Source organism: Rutidosis leptorrhynchoides, chromosome 6 (assembly GCF_046630445.1).
Source record: "Rutidosis leptorrhynchoides isolate AG116_Rl617_1_P2 chromosome 6, CSIRO_AGI_Rlap_v1, whole genome shotgun sequence".
NCBI classification, from domain to species: Eukaryota; Viridiplantae; Streptophyta; class Magnoliopsida; order Asterales; family Asteraceae; genus Rutidosis; species Rutidosis leptorrhynchoides.
In genome coordinates this window covers 305975510-305995692 of record NC_092338.1, presented here as the reverse complement: position 1 = coordinate 305995692, position 20183 = coordinate 305975510, and positions in this window count along the sequence as shown.

Genomic DNA, 20183 nt, shown 5'->3' with positions numbered 1-20183 from the left:
CACGGCTACCTAAGTGTGGGGAGATTCAAATGTTCTAAAAAGAAAATGCTATCTAGAGTTAGTTGTTCTGTTCTCGTGTAGTTCCGAGAATGGAACCCGATTGGTCTTTTCCGCTAGCAGACACTAAAGAACTAGTTTTCTCCCTCCATTCTGAATTTTTGTTTTGTAGGTTTTTTTTTATGAAATTAATATGCATTTTAATTTAAGTTTTTAAAAACAAAATTTACTTTAATTCATTAAGTTTAAAAAATGATTTCTAAAATTCGTCTTGAGTTAAAGACTAGGTCGTTGAGCCGAAATTGCTTTACCCGAGGGCGGGGCGACAAATTTTGTTATCATTTAATTTTATTGATCTAAAGTATGCAAAAAAAAAATATTATATTAATTTTTGAACGTAGGGGTTATATACCAAACTTCAAAAATATGTATATATGTTTGTATTTTATGTTATGTACACAACAGGGTAAAACAGCGCACTTTCAAAGACTGTCATTAAGTTCAACAAAAAGCTACTAATTTTGATGACAAGGCGCAAAATATCAAATGTGATGTAAAATAATATGCTTACAAACTGGGTATTTTTAATCACTTTTCTACACTAATCACCCTCATGAATTTATAATTATAGTCTGATTTCATGCAAATGAGGGCATTGCATGATCTCAAGTGTGGGGAAGGGTTATAAATTCTCTCGGGTTTACACTTAGTTTATTTGCCAAATTTTGTGAAAATTTAAAAAATTTTCAATTAAATGAACTCAAAATCATGTTTATACATATTTATGAACGATGAAAACTAGGTGATAATACCGAAATTATCGTTACCTCGAAAAGGACATAAATTGAGAAACACCCTAAAACGCTTGAATTCATTTAAAATGAAATAGAAGAAAATAAAAAGGCAAAGAAAGAAACTAAGTGTGGGAAGAATGTACCAAGTTATTCAATTTAAAACATATATCACATATTTTTGTACAAGATTATTGCAGGTACTTTTGCTTTGGACGATACTAATCAGTTTTACCCGGTTTACTGTAATACATTTGAAAGAAAGATGGATCTACACGATGAATCAATTCCATCATTAAAAGGAAGTAAAGTCTTCCGAAAAAGACACGCGCTTCTTGATTTAGGTCATGAAGTTGTCGTCCAGACCAGCTGTAGGTTGACGAAAAATCTAGAAAAGTCATCACTAAAATCAGCAGGAAATCCACGGACCTCGGCATTAAACAGGGTCGCCAAGTGGTCAGATTTATCCTAACCATGAGAAGGATTTATCTCGTACAATGGGGGGGCACCATGCAAATTAGCTGGATAAGACTAATGAATCAGATCCCCAGAAAGGATAATCTCCTTAAAGATTAAAAATCAGCTTTTAAGCCTGATATTACTCAATCCTTGAGATTGACCTTAAAGATTGAGAATTTAAACTCATGGAATTCGATGATATCTAAACTCGAGCTTGAACGAGAAAATATTTTGATCAAAATTATAAACCGATTTGTTTTCTGAAAACCCATTTTCAATGCGTTCATTACCATTGAACGTAAAATCCTAGGAATTCACCTGGAATTCATTAGGTCACCTGAACCAAATCGGGTGTCAACCGTAAGAACGGTGGTTGCATAGCATGGTCGGAGACAGGACCTTGTGCCAGACCGAAAAATCATAGGATGATCTTTACTATTGCTCCTACCAAGGATAGTACTAGCATCCGACACGTAATTAGACCATGAACAAATGCATGTCATTAGACATTGCCTTAACAGTTTCTTGTTCATCGCTTTCCTTTACAACCGGACGGTAGTTTACCGAAAGGTAATATACGGAACAAGTAAACTGGATGTGTGCTATTCGATACCGGGATAGCAGTGGATTACACGAACCTAAAAGTTTTAGCCAAAATATTGATCCACAAATATATTTTGCAACACCGATGATGGATCAAATCAGAAAACTTGTCTAGGGTAAAATCTAGCATGAATTTTCAAAAGATCAAATGTTTTCATAAAGATCCAATTTCTTTGAAGGATCTAAATTTTTATAGTCATGTGGGACTGTAAACCGCCTTTCAAATGTGCACTTTGCTTTGGAAACCGAAAGTAAATCGGCTATTTGATTGCAAGTGTCATTGACCTAAACCCGAGGCAACTATAAAAGACACACCCACCTTTAACCACATCGTTACTACCATTGTTTATACCGCCGTATTGAAATCACTGATGTACAAAGTGTGAAGAATAAAGAAGTGATTCAAGTGTTTTTCAAGACTATATTGCTTGAGGACAAGCAACGCTTAAGTGTGGGAATATTGATAAGGCTAAAAAGGAACATATATTTCATAGCATTATCCCCCAAGAAAGACAAGATTTTAGTTGCAATTGTTCCATTTTCAAGTAATATTCGTTTATTTTAAATAAGTGCGAAGACAAAAGGCGAAAACGACGAATTGAAGACACAAAGGTCCAAAAAGCTCAAAAGTACAAGATACAATCAAAAAGGTTCAAATTATTGATGAAGAACGTCTAAAAATGACAAGAGTACAAGTTACAAAACGCAAAGTACACGATATAAAATTGTACGAAAGGGCGTTCGAAAATTCGGAACCGAGGCATGAACCAACTTTCAGCGCTCGACGCAACGGTGTAAAAATTACGAGTCAACTATGCACAAGAATAAAATATAATATTTAAATAATTCATAATAAGAATAATATTAAATAATAAAAAGTTGTTAATTGAGCATAGTTCAGGGGTCGTAAATGAAAATTTCAATTCTAATTTCGCCTATAAAAGCTATGTAATACGATCAATTGAATATACTTTTTTTCGATCATATTTTCTATCTATATATCGATCCATCTATCTATTATCAATATCAATTATCAATATCTATATTCTATATCTCTATCATAATGTTAACTTAATAAGATATAACAATAATCTTAATTTTAATTTTAAATTATGATAATAATAAGATTTATGATAGAGATCGTTTGAGTGTGTAAGTCAAAATTCTGTCCGTGTAACGCTACGCTATTTTTAATCATTGTAAGTTATGTTCAACCTTTTTATATTAATGTCTCGTAGCTAAGTTATTATTATGCTTATTTAAAACGAAGTAATCATGATGTTGGGCTAATTACTAAAATTGGGTAATTGGGCTTTGTACCATAATTGGGGTTTGGACAGAAGAACGACACTTGTGGAAATTAGACTATGGGCTATTAATGGGCTTTATATTTGTTTAACTAAATGATAGTTTGTTAATGTTAATATAAAGATTTACAATTGGGCGTCCCTATAAATTACCATATACACTCGATCGGACACGATGGGCGGGGTATTTATATGTACGAATAATCGTTCATTTAACCGGACATGGGAATGGATTAATAGCCACTAGAATTATTAAAACAGGGGTGAAATTATGTACAAGGACACTTGGTATAATTGATAACAAAATATTAAAACTTTGGGTTACACTCAGTCGACATCCTGGTGTAATTACTAAACAAAGTATTAAAATCTTGTTACAGTTTAAGTCCCCAATTAGTTGAAATATTTAACTTCGGGTATAAGAATAATTTGACATGGACACTCGCACTTTATATTTATAACTGATGGACTGTTATGGACAAAAACCAGACGGACATATTAAATAATCCAGGACAAAGGACAATTAACCCATGGGCATAAAACTAAAATCAACACGTCAAACATCATGATTACGGAAGTTTAAATAAGCATAATTCTTTTATTTCATATTTAATTTCCTTTATTTTATATTTAATTGCACTTTTAATTATCGCACTTTAATTTCTGTCATTTTAATTATCGTCATTTAATTTACTCTTTAAATTAAGTTTTAGTTATTTTTATATTTTGCATTAGGTTTTAATTGTGTTTTAAGTTTTAAAAATCGACAAACCGGTCATTAAACGGTAAAAACCCCCCTTTATAATAATAATACTACTTATATTATATATTTTTGTAAAAATATAGTTTTATAAAAATATAGTGTTAAACTTCACTGCGTCCCTGTGGAACGAACCGGACTTACTAAAAGCTACACTACAGTACGATTAGGTACACTGCCTATAAGTGTTGTAGCAAGGTTTAGGTATTTCCCATCCGTAAAAATAATAAAACTTGTGTAAAATTTCGTCGAATTTCGTATTAAAAATAAACACTATTTCGTACCCCTCGCGACACACATCATCTTCAACTCACGACGAATTTTAAAAATCATATTTTTAACTTAGCGAAATAAATTAAATTTTTGTTTTTAAATTCACACCAAACTTAAATTATATTATTGTTTTTATACATACAAACTTATATTAAAAATATTAATTTTTCAAATATTTACAATTTTAAATATATTGATTTAAAAAGTTTACAATATTATTTTAATATTAATATATTAATTTTAAAAATAAAGTAAAAATAAAATTAAAAATCTTTTTGGCTTTTATCCCACTTTAATCAATCAAATATTATCAAAAACATGCGCCCCACTTTTCAGTAAAGTAATTTTGGTTCCATAACCTAATTTAACTCATGACAAATTTTTGAAATATTTTGAGTTGATTGATTAAAGATATTTATACCTTAAGAATAAACGTTAAATTTCGCAGTGATGTAATAAATTTTTGTATGATATCAATAATTTTGGTCGCAAGACCTAATTTTATCGAATACCAATTTAATACTTTATAGCGAACAAATTAGCGTTTATTATCAAAAGGTTAAAAATAAAAATAAAAATAAAAAAGAAAACTGTACAAACTTACCTGTGAAATAGATTTCTTAGTGATATGCTTTAGTCCACTCATAAGATAGTTGGACTAATTGGTTTTCCATCGCTACATAGGCGTAACCTTGAGCATTTAACGTTTTTTTCTTCTAAACATATGAACGGTCCATCTCTGCATAAAGTAACAAATTCGGTGTTTGAATATGTTTGATTATTTGAACATTTACCTTCGTGTGACCATTTTACGCATTTGTGACATTTTTCAAGGTGTCGTGCTCTTCTTTTCGCTGCGGATTTTGATTTTCCTTTACCAAATTATAACTTATTATCTTCGCATCTGGATTCTTTTCTTACTCCGTCCAATTTTTCTCTGATTACTGATACCAGTTCACTCGAAAGTGTGTCATTATTACGTTTAGTAATCAAAGCGTGTAGCATTAGACCATGGTTTAGTTCACAGGAAGTCTTTATTTCGAAAAACCTAAAAAAAATAAAAATTTAGAATGGGGGGAGAAGACTAGTTCTTTAGGGTCTGCTAGGGAAAGACCATTCGGGTTCTATTTTCGAGAACTACACGAAAACAGAAAATCTAACTCTAACAGAAATACATATTATCCTTTAAAGACTTGATTCTCCCCACACTTAGTTAGCTGTGGTATCGAAATTGTGATTAACTTCGTTGTCGACTTCCATCGGACTATCTATGTAATGTTTAACTCTGTGACCATTAACCTTAAATTCATTCCCATTTGAATTTATCAATTCTACTGTTCCGTACGGGAAAACTCTTTTGACTATGAATGGTCCAGACCATCTTGATTTCAATTTTCCTGGAAATAGCTTGAATCTTGAATTGAAAAGAAGAACTCTGTCTCCTTCTTTAAATTCTTTTGAACTTCTGATTCTTTTATCATGCCATTTCTTCGTTCTTTCTTTATAGATTAACGAATTTTCGTATGCTTCATGTCTTAATTCTTCTAATTCGTTTAGTTGACTTAATCGTAGACGTCCGGCTTCATGTAAATCAAGATTACATGTCTTCAAAGCCCAAAATGCTTTGTGTTCAATTTCTACTGGAAGATGACATGCTTTTCCGTAAACAAGTCTAAAAGGTGTGGTTCCAATTGGAGTTTTGTAGGCTGTTCTAAAAGTCCAGAGTGCATCCTCCAATTTAATGGACCATTCCTTCGGATTTGATCCTATGGTTTTCTCTAGAATACGTTTTAAAGCTCGGTTGGTATTTTCAACTTGTCCACTTGTTTGTGGATGATATGCGGTGGAGATTTTATGAGTTACTCCATATCTTTTAAGAACTTTCTCAAGTTGATTATTACAGAAATGAGTACCCCGATCACTTATTAAAGCTTTCGGTGTTCCAAACCTTGCAAAAAGACGTTTTAAAAAGTTGACTACAGCTCGTGCATCGTTAGTTGGGAGAGCTTGTGCTTCCGCCCATTTAGATACATAATCAATGGCTACGAGTATATATAGATTATTATGAGATTTTGGAAATGGACCCATAAAGTCAATACCCCAAATGTTAAATACTTCACATACTTGGATGATATTTTGTGGCATTTCATCACGTTGACTTATTTTTCCGGTCCTTTGACATGCATCACAGGATTTGCAAAGAAGGTGTGTGTCTTTGTAAATTGTAGGCCAATAGAATCCAGCATCGTAAACTTTTCTTGCTGTTAGTTGAGGCCCATAATGCCCTCCTGTTGGTCCTGTTTGACAATGGTTTAAGATTTTACTAGCTTCATCTCCGAATACACATCGGCGTATTATTCCATCGGGACAACTTTTAAACAAATGTGGATCTTCCAAGAAATAGTGTTTTATATCACTGAAGAATTTCTTTCGTTTTTGGTACGACAATCCTTTTTCAAGGAATCCACATACTAAGTAGTTTGCATAGTCTGCAAACCATGTAATTTCATTATAATCTATCTTCAATAGATATTCATCAGGAAAGTTGTCTTGTATGGCCGATTCATTTAGAACTTCTAAATTAGGATTTTCAAGACGAGAAAGATGATCAGCGGTGAGATTTTCTGCTCCTCTTTTATCTCGGATTTCAATATTTAATTCTTGTAAGAGTAAGATCCAACGGATTAATCGTGGTTTGGCATCTTGTTTCGAAAATAGGTATCTAAGAGCAGAATGGTCGGTATAGACCACCGTTTTAGCTAGAACGAGATATGATCGAAATTTGTCAAAAGCAAAGACAATAGCAAGGAGTTCTTTTTCAGTAGTTGTGTAATTTGTTTGTGCTCCTTGTAATGTCTTACTAGCATAATATATAGGTTGAAATCGTTTTTCAATCCTTTGACCTAAAACGGCTCCCATTGCAAAATCACTTGCATCGCACATTAGTTCAAATGGTAGATTCCAATTTGGAGTTATCATGATCGGCGCATTAGTGAGTTTTTCTTTAACAATATTAAAAGATTTGATGCATTCATCTGAAAAGATGAATGGAGCATCCTTTTCTAGGAGTTTATTCATAGGAGTGGCAATTTTAGAAAAATCTTTTATGAAGCGTCGGTAAAAACCGGCATGCCCTAGAAAACTCCTAACTCCTCTAACATTGGTGAAATGTGGAAGTTTAGCAATTACATCTACTTTAGCTCTATCCACTTCAATTCCTTCCTTTGAGATTTTATGTCCAACAACGATGCCTTCTTTAACCATGAAATGGCATTTCTCCCAATTAAGAACTAGATTTGATTGTTCGCATCTAATAAGCATTCGTTCAAGATTAACTAGACATGATTCAAATGTATCACCGAAGACTGAAAAGTCATCCATGAAAACTTCCATGCATTCTTCTATCATGTCGTGAAAAATCGCCATCATGCACCTTTGAAAGGTTGCAGGGGCGTTGCAAAGTCCAAATGGCATGCGTTTGTAAGAAAAAGTACCATAAGGGCACGTGAACGTGGTTTTCTCTTGATCTTCGGGTGCTATTGGAATTTGAAAATATCCGGAAAAACCATCAAGAAAACAATAGTAACTGTTTCCGGCTAATCTTTCCAACATTTGATCAATAAAAGGTAAGGAAAAGTGATCTTTTCTGGTGGCATCATTTAATTTTCTATAATCAATACACACACGCCATCCTGTTACAGTCCTAGTAGGAATAAGCTCATTTTTCTCATTTGTAATGACAGTCATGCCACCCTTCTTAGGCACGCATTGAACTGGACTTACCCATGGACTATCAGAAATTGGATAAATTAAACCTGCATCTAGCAGTTTAATAATTTCTTTCTTAACAACATCTTGCATATTAGGATTTAGTCTTCGTTGGCGTTGCACATACGTTTTATGACCTTCTTCCATAAGGATTTTATGTGTGCAATACGAAGGACTTATTCCTTTAATATCATGAATCTTCCATGCAATGGCTGGTTTATGAGCTTTCAACACAGAAATGAGTTGTGATTTCTCATTTTCAGTAAGAGAAGACGATATTATTACAGGTAATTCAGATTCACCATGTAAATAAGTGTATTCCAAATGGTTTGGAAGTGGCTTTAACTCTAATGTTGGAGGTTCTTCTATCGATGATTTATATCGATATCTGTCTTCTTCTTTTAGCATTTGAATTTCTTCTGTTGTTGGTTCATATCCATTAGCTATTAGTGTAGCTAACATTTCAGTTTCATCAATTGGTTCAGTTCCTTCTCCTAAAGAACATTCTCCTGTTCCTTGTAATTCTGGAAATTCTTCTAACAATTCTGCATGTGATTCTATAGTTTGAATATAATAACATGTATCATCTGCAGATTGTGGTTGTTGCATTGCTCTATTAACTGAAAAGGTAACACTCTCGTCCTCTATACTTAGGGTCAGTTTCTTACCAAATACGTCTATCATTGCTTTAGCCGTGTTTAAGAATGGTCTTCCTAATATGAGAGGAACTTGTTAATCTTCTTCCATGTCCAGAACAACAAAATCTACTGGAAATACTAAAGTACCAACTTTAACTAGCATGTTCTCCATTATCCCTCTAGGATATTTTATTGATCGATCGGCTAGTTGTATACTTATTCTTGTTGGTTTCAATTCTCCAAGGTCTAGTTTAGCATATAGTGAATACGACATTAAATTTATACTAGCACCTAAGTCTGCCAATGCTTCTATTGAATTAAGACTACCCAGAAAACATGGAATTGTGAAACTTCCTGGATCAGATAATTTTTCTGGTATCTTATTCAACAGCACTGCAGAACAATTAGCATTCATAGTAACGGCCGAGAGTTCTTCCATTTTCTTTCTATTTGTGATTAGATCTTTCAGAAATTTAGCATATCTAGGCATTCCTGAAATCACATCAATGAAAGGAAGATTTACATTTATCTGTTTAAACATATCCAAGAATTTGGATTGCTCGGCTTCAAGTCTCTCTTTTTTCATTTTACTCGGGTAAGGAAGTGGTGGTTGGTATGGTTTAACATAAGGTTTAGCCTTAACTGTGTTATCTTCATTAACCTTTTCAACTACCGGTTCTTTTTTCTTATCTTGTTCAGGTTGTGGTTCTTGTGGAGTAGGAATAGCTTCATCAGAAATTACAGATATTTCAGGTGGTTTAAGTGTAATACCACTTCTTGTGGTAATAGCTTTAGCTGTTTCATTCCGGGGGTTAGCATTTGTATCACTAGGTAAACTTCCCGGTTTTCTTTCACCTATTAACCTTGCTAGGTTACTTACTTCTTGTTCCAGATTTTGAATAGAAGCTTGTTGATTTCTAAATGCTTGAGCATTTTGTTCATTCGTTTGTTTCTGAGATGTGAAAAACTGCGTTTGAGTTTCAACTAGCTTCGTCATCATATCTTCTAAATTTGGCTTTTTATCATCGGTTTATGGTGGTTTGTTTTGAAAAATAGGTCTTTGCTGGTTGTAAGTATTATTGGATACTTGTTGATTGCTAGGACCTTGTTGATTGTTGTATGGAACATTTCGGTTATAATTCTGGTTTTAATTGTAAATCGGTCTTGGCGGTTGATAATTATTCTGATAATTATTTCCAGGCCTTTGGTTTATGTATGAAATATTCTCTCTTTGTTCCATTGTTAATTCAATACTAAGACAATCTTTTGTCAAATGTGGTCCTCCACACTGCTCACAACTAATTCGTATTGAGTGAATATCTATAGTCATCTTTTCCATTCGTCTCTCGACAGCATCTATCTTTGCGGAAATGGAATCTAAGTCATGGCTAGAATCGGCTCTAGCTGCTTTAGATGATCTAACGATATCTTTTTCTTGGTGCCATTCATGTGAGTGGGAAGCAGTGTTATCAATAATTTTGTAAGCATCAGTTTCTGTTTTCTTCATAATAGAACCACCAGCTGCTATATCGATGTCTTTCCTTGTAGTGATGTCGCATCCTTGGTAGAATATTTGTACTATTTGACAGGCGTCTAAACCATGTTGCGGACATCCTCTCAATAACTTTCCAAATCTGGTCCATGCCTCATATAAAGTTTCATTCGGTTTCTGTGTGAACGTAACAATTTCTCCTTGAAGTCTTACGGATTTAGATGCCGGAAATAATTGTTTAAGAAATTTTTCAACTAAAACGTCCCATGTATCAATCGCCCCTTCAGGTAACGATTCCAACCAATCTTTGGCTTCTCCCTTTAAAGTTCAGGGAAATAACATGAGATATATCTGTTCATCCTCAACTTCTCTTATTTTAAATAAAGTGCAGATCCTATTAAAGGTACGAAGATGTTCATTTGGATCTTCCTTCGGCGCACCACTAAATTGGCATTGATTAGTCACCATGTGTAGAATTTGTCCTTTGATTTCATAATCTGGCGCATTAATGTCTGGATGAGTAATTGCATGACCTTGACCAGTGCGTTTAGCTCTCATTCGGTCTTCCATACTTAAATGTTCCAGATTTTCCATGATTGAATTTGTTGAATCTGAATCACTAGAGGATTCTGATTTAATGGTTCGTTCCTCAACAATCTCTGTTTGAATGATTGGTGGTTCCGGAGGAAAAATTAATGGTTAAGGATCTATTAATCGTCCCTGAATATTCTCCGGATTCTCAATTGTGAGATCGGGTTCAAAAAATGGATTATCGAAAATTTGAATTGGAGTACTTGGTAGACTGGATGACAATTCTAAAGAAAAATCAACGACGACAATATTTGCTAGATGTCTTGATCGAGTTACAGGTGGTGAACGTACAAAAAGTGGTGAACGTCTTGCTCGGTGCATTCACTGAATATCCTATTAGTTTTTAAAAGGAAAGAAAAATTATATAAGTTATCCAATTAATAGACTTTTCTGATTTTGCCCACGTTTCGAATAGCCAAAAGATGCAGCAGAGGGGCAGGATTCGTTTGGTCTCAATATAATTGAGTACTGTTTGGCTCCAATAACCCGGTCCACATACAAATCCAACTATTACTACGAACCAGAAAATTTTGATGTCTATCAATTTAACCACTTAAAATAAATTTTCGTAATTTTAAGAAATTTAGAGAAGAAGTAGAAAAATTCTAAGTCCTAAAAACTAGAATGGCGAGAAATAAGAAAGAAAAAAAAGAGCGCGTCGAAATAGGTCGAAAAAGAAAAGGGTTAAAAAAATAAAAGGCGTCGAAAAATAAGAAAGAAAAAGAGTGACTATAAAACTTTAAAACACTCAACTAACCCAACCTTATTATTATCACTAACTTAAAATTAAAATTGCAAATTGAGATTACTAATTGGAGTGATAATTGATACATAGGTAAAAGGCGTCGAAAAATAAAAATAAGAAAGTAGTGCGTCGAAACTTAAGAAGGAACTAAAAACTAAAAATTAAAAGTTGCGTCTAAAAATATGAAAGCTTACAAGTAAAACTATATCCCAAATGGCAATATCTTTAAAAAAATACTAAAACTTAGATAGGCGTCGCAAAATTCTAAAGCACCTAAATCTTAGTCTAAAGAGAAAGCACTTAAGGAATTTTACGGCAAAACCTAAAAATCTAGAAGTAAAAAATAAGCTACGGCAAAATACTAGAACTTAAAACTAAAAATGAGCGAAAAATACAAAAATTACGCTAAAAACGAATAAAAAGGGACAAAATATAAAAATAAACTAAAAGTTGTAAAAAGTACAATTTTTATAAAAATATTATTTTTATATTATTTATTTTATAAAACAATTAATTTTATAAACTAATTAAACTAATTAAACTTAAAATACAAATTAAATAAATAAAACTAAATTAATTAATTATTTAACCCTAATTAGGGTTTTAATTAAATAATAATAATTATTATTATTACACCGTAATTAATCCAGAATAGGGTTTCTGTGTGACCTGTCTGGGCGGCTCCGCGAGACGCGGTGCCACGTACCAGAAAAACTCCGCAAGTCGCGGGGTTTGAAAATTCAAATGAGGTGCAGGTATAAATTCGATAGTTTCAATTTTTTTTATATATTTTTTTCTTTTCTGTTTTTAATTTAATTAATATATTTATATAAATTTAATAAAACTTATATTTTAAAAACTAAAATAAAAATAAAGATACTTATAATTTTATAAATAAAAATCTTAAAAATAAATTTATAAATATTTTTTTTTCAGTTTTTGATTTTTTATATATATTTTTTTATATTTAAAAAGTATATATTTTACAAAAACTAATTAAAACTTAATAAGAATTTTTTTTTTATGTGGCGTTTCGCTTCGGCGTTCCCCGGCAGCGGCGCCAAAAATATACTTGATGTTATGCGAGGTATATATGAAATAGCTTTATTTTTACAACGAAATACTATTAAATATGCTACAATTTTACACAAGTTATTTATTTATTTATCGAGTGGATATACTTAAACCTTGCTACAACACTTATAGGCAGTGTACCTAATCGTACAGTAGTGTAGTTTTTAGTAAGTCCGGTTCGTCCACAGGGAATCTTTTAAACAAAGCTTAACGCTATATTAGTTTTTATAAAAATACAAATATATAAATAAGTAATATTATTATTATAAAGGGGGGTTTTTACCGTTTAATGACTGGTTTGTCGATTTTTAAAACTTTAGTCGCAGTTAAAACCTAATGTAAAATATTAAAAAAAATATAACTTAATTTAAAGCGTAAAGTAAATAACGATAATGAAATTGCGATAAATAAAAGTGCGATAAAATAAAATTGCAATAATTAAAAAGTACGATAATTAAAAGTGCAATTAAATACAATAACAATAAATAAAAGTGCGATAATTAAAAGTGTAATTAAATATAAAATAAAGGAAATTAAATATGAAATAAAAGAATTATGCTTATTTAAACTTCCGTAATCATGATGTTTGACGTGTTGATTTTAGTTTTATGCCCATGGGTTAATTGTCCTTTGTCCTGGATTATTTAATATGTCCGTCTGGTTTTTGTCCATAACAGTCCATCGGTCATAAATTTAAGGTGCGAGTGTCCTCGTCAAATTATCCTTATACCCGAAGTCAAATATTCCAACTAATTGGGGACTTAAACTGTAACAAGGTTTTATTACTTTGTTTAATAATTACACCAGGTTATCGACTGCGTGTAACCCAAGGTTTTAATACTTTGTTATCAATTATGCCAAGTGTCATTGTACACAATTTCACCCATGTTTTAATAATTCTAGTGACTATTAATCCATTCCTGTGTCCGGTTAAATGAACGATTATTCATACATATAAATACCCCGCCCATCGTGTCCGATCGAGTATATATGGTTATTTATAGGTATGCCCATTTTTAAGTCTTTATATTAAAATTAACAAACTATCATTTAGTCAAACAAATATAAAGCCCATTAATAGCCCATAGTCTAATTTCCACAAGTGTCGTTCTTTTGTCCAAATCCCAATTATGGTACAAAGCCCAATTATACAATTTTAATATTTTTTTTAGCCCAACATCATGATTACTTCGGATTAAATAAGCATAATAATAACTTAGCTACGAGACATTAAATTAAAAAGGTTGAACATAACTTACAATGATTAAAAATAGCGTAGCGTTACACGGACAGAATTTCGACTTACACCCTTACAATATTCGCTAACATACCCTTATTATTGGAAATTAAAATTAAAATTAAAATATAAATTATATATATATATATATATATATATATATATATATATATATATATATATATATATATATATATATATATATATTTACGTATATAGAGAGATAGATAGAATTAGGATGGATAAAACGATCAGAATGCGTTGCCTTTTATAGGCATTTTCGAATTTGGCTGCTCCGCGAGTCGCGGCACTCTTGCTCTTCAAACTCCGCAAGTCGCGGAGTTCGTAAATCCAGCTCACACAAGTTTGGATCCTAGTCTGCCGACGGATTTTAATAATATAAATATAATATAAATATATAATTTATATAATTAATTATATATTATATTATATTTATATACATAATTAATTTGTAACTTTTGGTCTGTTGCGTCGAGCGTTGAGAGTTGACTCATGTCCCGGTTCCGGATTTTCGAACGTCCTTGCGTACAATTTAATATCTTGTACTTTGCGTTTTGAATCTTGTACTCTTGTAATTCTGAGACGTTTCTTATCAATAGTTGGAACCTCTTTGATTGTATTTTGACTTTTGAGCTTTTTGGTCGTTTGCGTCTTCAATTCATCGAATCTATCTTTTGTCTTCACCTTTTATTATTTAAACGAATATCACTTGTAAATAGAACAATTACAACTAAAAGCTTGTCTTTCTTGAGGGATAATGCTATGAAATATATGTTCGTTTTTAGCATTATCACAAACATAACTCATACATTTCATTTATTCAACTCACATTGAACGAATTAAATCAAAATTTTAAGAACACAGGCTTACGGCCCTGTTCTTACTTCATTTTTCAAATCAATCTATTTCGTAATCAATTTCAAAAAGTGTAAATGTCATGTTGTTAGGAATTTTTACTTCAAACTATCTGGAAAGTTTCACTTTCCAATTTCTAATAACGAACGAGAATTTTTGAGTCAAACTTTTATTTTAAAAAGTCAAACGAATTGTTCTTGGCAAAATTCGAAGTCAATTTGATATTTTAGTTTCAATTGGGTTTACAGAAATTTTTTATGATGAATTTGAAACCATTTTCATTTAGGAATCGTGGCCTAAAACACACTAATTTAACGAATACGATTTGGAGTTTTTAAACGGGTACAAAGGTCTGTTACAGCAATTTTTTTTATTTATTTGGTTTAATTAATTCAAGCAATGTTTATGGAACGTTTCTGTTTGATTTGAAATTTCTAAAAACAACAATAAATTAGTGTTAGTGGGGGTTCGATCTCTGGATGACTTAGGAGTTGAAGAATAAGATGAGTAAAACAGAAAACGGGTTAATTAAGTTTTTGATGTAAACTAAAACAGAAATACAATAGCAGCTCAGTTGGTTTAGGGTGTTACGGTTTAACGAGTGGTCTTGAGTTCGAGTCTCGTATGCAACATTCTTTTTACTCAAAGATTTTAGAGGGTATACAATCTTATTTATTTCTTATTCTTATCATTTATTATTATTATTATTATTATTATTATTATTATTATTATTATTATTATTATTATTATTATTATTATTATTATTATTATTATTATTATTATTATTATTATTATTATTATTATCAAGCATTATTATTTTTATAATCAAGCATTTGCTCCCTTTTTAAATGCTTTTGCAATATATATTTTTAGGACTGAGAATACATGCGCTGCTTTTATAAATGTTTGACGAAATAGACACAAGTACTCGAAAACTACATTCTATGGTTGAATTGTTATACCGGATATCGCCCTTGTTGAACTTGGTAGCCTAAGAATTGGTGTTTATTATAATTGTCACCAATTAACGCGAATCCTAAAGATAGATCTATGGGCTTTGACACGCCCCAATCTGAGAATTTGAACTGCTTTAGTACTTCGATATTTATATATGGGGATATTCTAGATGCATTTTGTTAATGTCGGTTACCAGGTGTTCAATCCATATGAATGAATTTTAAACACTTGCGAGTGTATGATTATTGAACAAATGAAATCTTGTGGTCTATTAAAATTATTGAAAATGATTGATTATGATAAACTAATGAACTCACCAACCTTTTGGTTGACACTTGAAAGCATGTTTATTCTCAGGTATGAAAGAAATCTTCCGCTGTGCATTTACTCATTTTAGAGATATTACTTGGAGTCATTCATGATATATTTCAAAAGACGTTGCATTCGAGTCATCGAGTTCATCAAGATTATTATTAAGTCAATTATAGTTGGATATGTTATGAAATGGTATGCATGCCGTCAACTTTCAATGTAATGAAAGTTTGTCTTTTAAAAACGAATGAAATGTTTGTAAAATGTATCATATAGAGGTCAAGTACCTCGCGATGTAACCAATTGTAATGTATTCGTCCAGATGGATTAAGACGGGTCGTTAAATTTGTAGACATTACCATGTCTAGTTTCTAGTTCGTAAACACAGGTTTAAGCAGCATAAAGCACAGTCTGAAAAACAGTATTCAGTGTAATAATTCTTTATTAACATTTATCGTAAGTTAAGCCACGAGATTTCTTTGTAAGCTTCGTAAAAGTATACATTTATCATGAGCACTTAATTATAAGACTTTAACCTACGGATAGATCATTCGCTACGCATCTTCCTTTTACCCTTTCTAAGCATACACCCATCAAGTGTACAAGTTACAAAAGAATAAGTACCCCGTGCGTTGGGGCGAGGTTTGTCAAACCTAATGGTACCGTCCCTATAAGTCGAGCTTACGTAATGTAATTAATATAATCAAGCTAAGGGATTTGTGATCTGAACTCATATGTATATTCGTTTAAGTTACTCGTGCCTAATATGTAAAACAATGTGAAATAGCATGTTACCTCATCCCAAAAATGTTAAAGAAAATGGGACTGTAGACTCACCTTGAAAATGCACAGTAAACTCTTAGTAAAGCAGTACGGTAGTCGGACGATCACAGCCGTATAATGCAACCTAATCAATTAGATTACCAACCCATAGTGTACGCATAGTCCTAGTGCTCAGACTGACTCAACATGTAAGCAAAAGTCAACTAGTTCAAGCAAGTCAACAAAAGTCAACAAAAGTCAAACCAAGAGTCAAACTTGGTCAAAGTGGTCAACTAAAGTCAACCATATCAGTAGGTCATGCAATCTTAGTCAACACGTCAATCCTAGGTCAACTAACACGTTTTAGCTCACAGTTTGTCAAGTACACATTCACAGTTTATCGTTTAGCACATAAGTCATGGTAATATAGCAAACTCCAGATCATAAATAGACCCATAAACGTTTCTAAAAAGCCTAGCTAGGACTTCATACGATGTCTACAAGTCGGGTTTTAGATAAGGTGCACTTAAGGTTTACCAAATCAGTTTCAGCACGCGCAACAGTTTTAGAAAAATTCTCATTTAATTTAAAAAATAGAAATTAATGAATGGCCAATTGGAGATGACTCTAGACACTCCAAATTTTCAGTGGTAAAATAATCAAAGACTGTAATGTTGCTATTTTGTACAGTTTATTCATTAAAGTCAGACCTTCTGTTTTGGACAACATTCGAGACATGTCATTTGGTGATGCACATAACACATAGCAAACAATGTTTTCAGAAGCTATCATTCAAATAAAATATGTTTAAGAACATCTAAATAACAAAATTCTAGAAGATCAAAGTCTAAAATAATTTCTAGTTCATGTGAGGTCATTCAGAGTGCATATGCAAACAGTTTTCGAGCAATACAAGTCATCATTTTTTGTTTAATCATACCGAGAGCTATACGTAACCAATTAGCATGATTCTTAAGTCTAACTTGAGTGATTTTTAACAAGGAATCTAGTGGTTAGAATTTCAATAACTCATTCATAAAGTATAAACACCAGAAAATTCGTATTACATGCAAAACCTTAGCAAAACTTCATTTAAGCATAACTTACGCATACGGTATCAAAAATACGCAGATCCAAAGTCCAAATTTATTAATTTTTCGAGATCTATCCATATAGATACATTATATTAACAGTAAATAAACTCATTTAATCAGATTCATAGCAAATCAATTTGTGATTCAAACAAAATACATCAATCGCGTAAAATAACGACTAACAACGTATGTAATCACAATCAATTGAGCACTATACCCTTGTACACTATATAATTGATCAAAATCAGATCTAAAAGATTAGGGTTAGTGGTTTTATACCTTAGATCAATAAATTGCTTATATCAACGCGTAGCTATCAATGCGAATTACAATTCTCGTGGTGAAGGTTTAATCTAGAAATCAAAAATTGATGGTGATATGGTGGTGATAGGTGTCGACGTGAAAAGAGAGAAAATAAGGAGAAGAAAAGCTACATGATTTTGTGTGTATTAGATTTAGGGATTATCTAGTTGCAGTATATAATAATTCCTTAATAGGATTAGGGCCAAAACACTAGTAACAAGTAACCATGGGCTAAAAACAAGACCAATTTGATGGGGTGAGGTGGAATTTCGGCCATGAGGGTCCAAAAGGAGTCCATGGGCTCACAAATGTTGCTAGAAAAGTTTCCTAAGTGTACTCATTAAGTGTCGTTAGCCGAAAACACAAACCGAATCGATAATCGTTAATTTCTCGCGGTTTTAATATATAAAAATTCCAATAAATTGAAAGTATTTTAAAAAAATAATAATTATATAATATGATTATTAAAATTGATTTACATTATGTTTTGTCTTGCTTATTCTCAAAGTGTGGTTCGTTTCTAGTTGCCGTTAACCGTACCGAATTCCCGGAACGTTAACCGGTCGTTAAAACGTATCCCACCAAGTTTAATTCATTAAATATATAATAAATTAAATATATTTTTTTAAAGTTAATAATTATTAAAAATAAGTATTTTATTAAAAATCGATCGTTTCGCAGTCTCACGGGACTTCTGTTGCAGTTTTCAAAACTGTATCGTTTTCTCAGTATTTTAATACATGAAATAAGTTTTCTAATTAATAAATTCTTATATTAATTATAGTAGTCCTCAAAGAACCAAGTTTGCACTTAATTTGATTAAATACACAATATTCAAGTAAGTTCCGTTAAATAACTTAACGGTCAGTTAACGAAACTTAACGGAAATAGCAGGGTTATTACAACTTTGGATCTTGTTGAACGGGCATATATCTTCTTTACGAGTTTGTCATGTTTGAGCATTTGTTACCCTATTTGCAACGTGTTGAGAAATGTGATTTTCAACACTTAGACCGCCTTTAACGCCGGCGTGCTGGGCTGGTTTTGGAACCAATACGCCGCCGGGCAAGGGTTATCGCGGCGTGTTGCGGTGGTGGGAGGCCGGCGTGCTTCAACCCAACACATGAACATTTTACTGCATGTTGGTTCAATTGGTGACGTGGGAGGTTATATACCTTTCAATTTTGCAATAGATATATACATATATTCATATTTTAAATAATTTACATAGAAGAAATAGAGTAGAAATTAAGAATATAGAAGAAATAGAGAAGAAAAACGTATAGTTGAATTTGGAGGAAGACGACTACAGAGATAAAATAATAAACCTAGTTTTGTAAAAATATATATTGGGTAGTGTTAAAATATGGGCTTGTCCATATATGAATATGGGCTTATCAATTAGACTTTAAAAACTTGTATAGTAGATGGCAAAACTAGTAAATGATAATTTATTTTGTATTAAAAATTATACATACGACTGTAACTATAATTATACATATATAATATAATTATTATAATTATTAAATATGTAATATAATAAGAGCAATTAAAATCAATATAAAAGAAAGCAAAATGAAAAATAAAATGAAAAAGAAATAAAAAATACCCTAACACGCCACTCAGCACGCCGCCCATTACATAGCAGTCTGGCAGCATGCTCATCAAGCACCCCACCCCTACCCAACAACATGCCAAAATGCCCTTCAGGGATAAAGATGGTCTTATATCGGTTTACAATCAAAATCAAAGTGTAAGTTATACCGATAGTCTATGTGGTTTATATAAAGTTTCATTAAATATGCTTATTTTTTATTTTATTTATTTTTTTCCGTTAAAAAAATGTGCTTATATTTTAAAATTACATCTACCATGGACAATATGATCAACTTGTATTTTAAAGAAAACGTTGTCTTTAAAAAATGGGTAGAGTGAGAAAGGAGAGAGAGTCTAGAGAGAGAGAGAGTGAAAAACGTAAGGGCGAGCACGGCAGGACATCGGGAAGGATACAACGGTGACTATGGGTATCGATACAAGAGTCTCAACAGAAACCATCTAACGTCGTACATGTTCTTCAATTTCCTGGATGATTGGGTTGTGTTGGATCTCTGGAAACTATTCAAACCATACGCGCTGTCAAAGAC